We start from the raw sequence: 6689 nt of genomic DNA, 5'->3' as shown, positions 1-6689 counted from the left end.
AGAGGAAAGTTTGATGACATGCAGATGGCTCAGAGATAGTTGGTGAGATCAAGAGTGCTGGTGGTAAAGTGGAAGATGCCATAGTGGTTAGTAAGGTGTTGAGAACCCTGCTACCGGTCTACGCTATCTGAGTTGTAGCCATTCAGGAGGTAAAGCCAATTGACAAAACTAAGGTAACCCTTGACTCCATCATTGGTAAGCTTACTGCTTTTGAATTAAATGGTTATGATGGTAGCATTCAGAAATCTGAATCTGCATTTAGAGTTTCAGTTTCTAACCCATTTATGAGAAAAGTAGAGATGTTAGTCATAGTTATGAATCTATATCTAGCAGAGAAGTTGATTATGAAGACAATTTGGTTGAGCTTGAAGCATTGTTTGCCAAGCGGTTGCCCAGAGGTACCAGTAAGTATAGAGGTAAATTACCTTTGAAATGTTTTGCATGCAAAAAAAATGGACACATTGTAGCTAACTGTCCTAATGGTGATAATAAGCACAAGCGAGAGAAGTTCAAGAAGTATAAGGGAAAAGGCAAAAGAGATTGTCTTATTGCAGTTGATGGTGGTATCACTGATGAGGAATCTGAGGGTGATGCTAATGAAGACATTGTTTTTGTAGCCATTAAAGAGGAGATATCTCATTAGAAGGCATTAGTTTCTCGAATGGATAATTCTGATGATTGGATCATTGCTAGTGGTTGTTCACATCATATGACTGGTGACTGGAGAAAATTTCTCTCCTTGAAGGAATTTGATGGTGGAGTTGTGAGATTTGGTAATGACTCACCCTGCATAGTAAAAGGTAAGGGAACTATTTCTCTTAATGGGAAGAGCAATGCAGATGATGTCTTCTGGGTTGAAGGTTTAAAGCACAATATTTTGAGTGTTGCACAACTTAATGACATAGGATATCCATTGAAGTTTAAGAATGGTATGTGAAAAATCTATGGGAATAAAGGTGAACTGATTGCAACCGGGAAGTAGACTAAAGGTAACTTGTTTCATCTGAATCCTAAATTCAACAATTGTTTAATTGCAAAAGTAGATAATAGTTGGCTTTGGCATAGGAGATTTTGTCAAATAAATCTGGATAACATTGTTAAAGTGAGTAAGTCCAAGATAGTGAGAGGTTTGCCTCAGTTGGACAAACCGGTTAATGCTCTGTGTAAGGAATGTCAGTTGGGAAAGATGACATCCCCAACTTTTAAGAGCAAATCTTTTTCAGTGGAACATCTGTTAGATTTGGTTCATACAGATCTTTGTGGACCAATAAGAACTAAAAGTATTCAAGGTGACAAATATTTTATGATCTTCATTGATGATTGCTCAAGAATGAGGAGATCTATAGCTGGTACTTGAAGGAAGACAAACTAGAGACAAGGTGAATACATAGTAAAATGTAAACCAAGATTCCTATTCACAATCATAGCAATCAAGGGTATTGATATTTGTATTTCCATCAATGCCAAAGGGGGAGATTGTTGACATTTGCATGAAAATTACATTGATGAAATGTTATGTTGTCATTGATGTCAATTAATCGGTAATGATATTGTTATAATGTTGTTTTGTAACCGGTAGGAAGAGCTAGTGAAGGGAACTATAACTGGTAGGTGAGTTTTTGGAGTGAACTGGTATTGCTAAGATATGGAGAGTTGAACCAGTAAACCCTACTTGTTGATTTGATAAACCCTAACAGATTAAGTTTGGTGAATTGGTTGTATTGGTTTATGATCTAATGATGAGCAGTAATGATGATGACACATATGCATATTGTATGAGAAGAGTTTCAAAGTGTTTTTGGTGTGTTGAGATAATGGTTTTTATCTAAGGATTGCAAAGTATATTGCATGTAATGCAAACCACAAGATGAGTTACTGAGTTTGATGAAGCGGTGATCAAAGAGTGGTTGAGTCTATCTTGAATGATGGGTAGAGATTATTGTGTAATCCAATGGTCATAATTGAACCAACTTGTTTGTAATCTCTATGTGAGAATTAGGTTTTTGTTGTGTTATTGACCTATTGATTTGTTTATAAAGTCGATGAGTTGTTTTGTTGAAGTGTTGACAAAAGTTGTAGTTGGGTGTGGTTGCCGAATCGGATGATGTATCTGTAGTTTGTGTAAAGATAGATATGAGCATGAAAAGGATCTGAACAAGCAAGTGCAGTGCTATTCAAACAAATCAACAAACCCCTGTTGTTTTCTAACAATTACAACAGTAAAATCCCCTAACCGGGTAAGTTCTAACAAGCTTAGTGTCATTCAAATCCTCTAACAAAGTGGTCCATTAGCTTGGATTTCAAATCCTCTACCGAGGTTACTCCTCACATGGTATTGCTTCTAATAGGGCATTATAGTCAATCCCTTAACTGGGTGGTCCCTAATAGGATCTGTTCTTAACAAGACTTTTGTAAAGCTTTAACAAGCTTGGCTCCTAAGAGGGCGAACTTCAAAAGAGTTCAAAATACTTGTGGGTATTCATCCCCACCGTGGTTTTTCCCATTTGGGTTTCCACGTCAAAATACTGTGTCAAGTGGTGAATGTTTTTGTGGTTATGTTTTCTATGGTTTAATACCCCTAACTGCTTAATCCACTTTGGTAAATTATGATAACCGACAACAATCTAAAATGAGGTTTTACTTATGTCAGTAAAGTATTTGGATGTTTTTGAGTTTCAAGTTGTTTACTGTTAATCTATTTTAGTAGTCAACCGATTTAACTTGACAATGATATTGCATTTGTAGTTCAGTGGTTTAACTCAAAGAAACGAGACTTAGACTCGGCTCGGACTTGGCAAGGCCGAATTAGACTCGGACTCGGGACTTGGAGTTAGACTTGACTGGACTTGAGAAAGTGAAAAACTCAAGAAATTTAGAGATTTTTAAAGATTTAAAACTTGTTTCAAGCACCCTTTATTGAATACACCTTAAAGATACAATAACATAATCAAACTCGACTCATTTGATTACATACACAAGGTTACATCAATCACATAAGCATAAACGCAAATTGTAGCTGACGGAAATATCAAACATAGATATATAAATATTGTCAAATGTATACAATATTAAAAAATTCATGGAATAAAAAATCCACGTCATCATATGATCATCATCAAATGTTTCATACAAATACCAAAGGTAAATACAACTACAAGCCTATGGCTCAAAGGAGCCAACATGACTGCACCCTCCGGCCCTAGCCCCCTGCAAAGGCATCTAAGGTAGGTCCTGGATGATTTGAAAGCCATAGCCACTCCCTATGACACCATGCCATGCTCACCAACATCAGGAACATCCGTGTCACTATCTGCCTCTGAATCTCCTATCTGTGCTCGTGCTCTTCGCTCCTCCTCTACCATGGCTACAATCTTAGGCTCTATATCTACCTGGTCGATCCAATCAATGCCAGACTCAGAGGTTAAATTTTCCCTACTTCTATCAACATAGTTTCCCCCCATATTTTTCGACGGGGGTTTGGGGGCAGCGCCCCCAAGGTGGGGTCAAGGGGCCAAAAAAACTTATTATTTAATAAAGGCATTGGTTGTTATTTTTCTATTGGTTGACATGTTGTAACTCTAATTTTTCTCATTCTTAGGTAGAGGTTGTAGTGAACAAAGATGAGACCATTCATTTTAAAATGTTTCTTTTTTATCATTTTACGTAACCCAGCCAGTAGCCGAGTTTAGGCACTGGACTCACTGAGTTTGGTGAGTTTATGCCAAACATGCCAACTCGGCAAGTCTAGCGAGTTTTCTCGCTAGACTCGTCTGAGTTCCAGAGACTCGACGAGCATGTCTCAGACTCAGACTCACCCAAGTTTGGCGATTTTCTCATGATTTTCGTTTCTCTGGTTTAACTTGTCAGTTTAAAGTTTTCTTTGAGAGGTTGATTTTGAGATTGGTGAAAGTTTATATCAATTTTTCTATCTACTGATTCAGCCCCCCTCTCAGTAGTTAACTGGATCCTTATTCTTTCATCATACCATCACCACTAAAATACTTACTCAACAAAGCTACTCTCATAGGGAGGTTAGCTAAATGGGTCATGATCCTAAGCGAGTTCGACATTGATTACACAAAACAAAGGGCTATCAAAGGACAAGCAATAGGAGAAGCACCACTACCAGACAAACACCCACTACATGTGGAATTTCCATATACAGATGTGCTCACTGTTACACCAAAGCAATGGATCTTATACTTTGATGGGTCCTACACAACATGGATCAGGTGTCGACATCTTGTTCGTCACTCGTGAAGGACACAATTCTGAGATCCTACAGGTTGATGTTCCCATGCACCATTAATATCACTGAGTATGAGGCTCTAGTGATAGGTATCAAAGTAGTTGTGGAATGGAAAATCACAGAATTGAAAGTCTATGGGGACTCTCAATTAGTTATCAATCAGATCAATGATGACTATCAAACGAAGGATGATCATTTGATTCCCTACAAATGCATGGTAGATGTTTTAAAAAAACTATTTTGTACACATCACATTTGAGAAAATTCCAAGGCTAGACAACAGAGATGCTGATGCAATGGCCACCATTACCTCACTCCTACAAATTACAGACAAACAAAATCGTTATGAATTCTTGGTGGAGCAATTATTTTCCCCCACCTATGACAACTTGAAATCCCAAGTCATTTGTGCCCTAAACGGTTCTGATTCACTCCTCTATGGAAAGATCTACACCTACCTAAAAGACAATATCCTTCCAATAGACCTATCCCGAAACTAGAAACACAACTTTATTCGTCAAACAACCCGCTATACCTTAACCGGTGATATGCTTTATTGCCAAGGTCTTGATGGTTTTCTTCTTCGGTGCCTCAATCATAACGAATCTGACTCCACCTTACATGAGCTCCACGAAGGTATTTGTAGCACACATTCAAGTGGTCCTACTCTTTCCAAGAAACTTCTAAGGATGGGATATTATTGGTCGACAATGGAAAAAGAATCATATCAGTTTGCCAGAAAATATCCATAATGCCAGATTCATTGCAATCTTATACATGCACCAGCACAAGAGTTGCAACCATTCACCACATCATGGCGTTTCTACCAATGGGGACTTGAACTCGTAGGAAAAACTCATCCTTTCTCATAAAATGGACACAAGTTTATCATCACAACCACTTAGTACTTCACAAAGTGGATTGAGGCAGTCCCATTGACTACAATTACTGGCAAGCAGATATCTTCCTTCATTTTGAACTACCTCATCTGTCGGTATGACATTCCTAGTTCTATTTGTTGGTATTTTGGATATGTTGATATGGTTTTGTCATTGATGTTAGCACTTATCAACTCTGGTCAACCTACTAACACTTGGAGAATTGGCAATGTTCGCCGGCAAGCAAGTGACTTATGCACAGTCATCGGTATCTGGTTCATCGACAGGATATATTGTTCACCGGCACTTGGAATGACATGGAAAATACTTGGTTATGTCGGAGACATCGTTTGGACACTTTGTCTTGGAGATTTGTTCATTGGTATATTCGAGTTTGCATATTTGTTGTTACCGGCAAATAGGTCTAGGATAAGCATCGACAGGCTTATCTATTCCAGATTAGCATGACACGCTATGGAGATGATTTATTATTGTTGTAAATGCATTAAACCGACATGTTGAATCGGATATTGCATTGGTTATTGTTTTACTTGTAAAATGTTTTTATTGTAATATCTTTTTGTGAGCCGACCTACTTAATTGGTCTTAGGCTTTGGTATAAATGTAAGATCTCATTTGTGATATCGGTGTGAGAATGCAAAAAGGATTGTAATTCGGTATATGTGAAAATAAGCAGAGCTATACACGCAGACATCATTTGAAGGTTGAAGGAAGGTTTTTGTGAAGGCATATCAAAACTTAATCGGTACTGAATCCAACTTATGAAGATGCTAGTTTAAGTAGTACATCATGATTGGATTTAACCATCCAATTGTAGTCAGTGTGACTCCCATTTGTGTTTGAGCAGTGAGCTCTAGGTGCTTGGCCTTTCTGCATGTGTAGACCCCCTATTGTACACACATACTATCTGCAGTAGTATCATCTGATTGTGGGTAAGGTTTCCCATCGTGGTTTTCCCCTTACAGGGTTTCCACGTACAAACATTGGTGTTATGTGTTGTGGATGTTATTGTCTTTCTATTTTCATGCATTAATCTTTACCGGTATTGCAATTAACCAATAAAATGTCTACCAACATAAAGTTTGGTTTACCGGTATTAAGCATTAAGTTTGGTTAAGTTGTTTTTGGTTTGAATTTTTTAGACAACTGATTCACCCCCCCTTCTCAGTTGTCTCTAGGACCTAACACTATTATCACAGATAATGGATGATCTTTCAAGAATCAAGATGTACAAGAGCTTTGTGAGCGATTCCATATTCAACATCCCTTTTCAACACCATATTATCCACAAGGGAATTGCCAAGAAGAGGCCTCAAACAAAACAATCCTAAAGATTCTCAAGAAGACGGTGAATGATGCTGGTAAAGATTGGCATGTCCGGCTTAATCTTGCACTTTGGGCATACAGAACAAGTATCCGCACACCCATAGGAGCTACACCATACTCATTGGTGTATGGATTAGAAGCTATCCTACCTATTGAGGTAGAAATTTTATCACTTAGGGTCTCATTGAAAGGCCTCATTATCGATGAAGAGTATC

The sequence above is a fragment of the Cryptomeria japonica genome, chromosome 3, assembly GCF_030272615.1.
Source record: "Cryptomeria japonica chromosome 3, Sugi_1.0, whole genome shotgun sequence".
In the NCBI taxonomy this organism is placed as follows: Eukaryota; Viridiplantae; Streptophyta; class Pinopsida; order Cupressales; family Cupressaceae; genus Cryptomeria; species Cryptomeria japonica.
The sequence above is the reverse complement of the archived record's forward strand: the minus strand, read 5'-3'. Positions refer to the sequence as shown.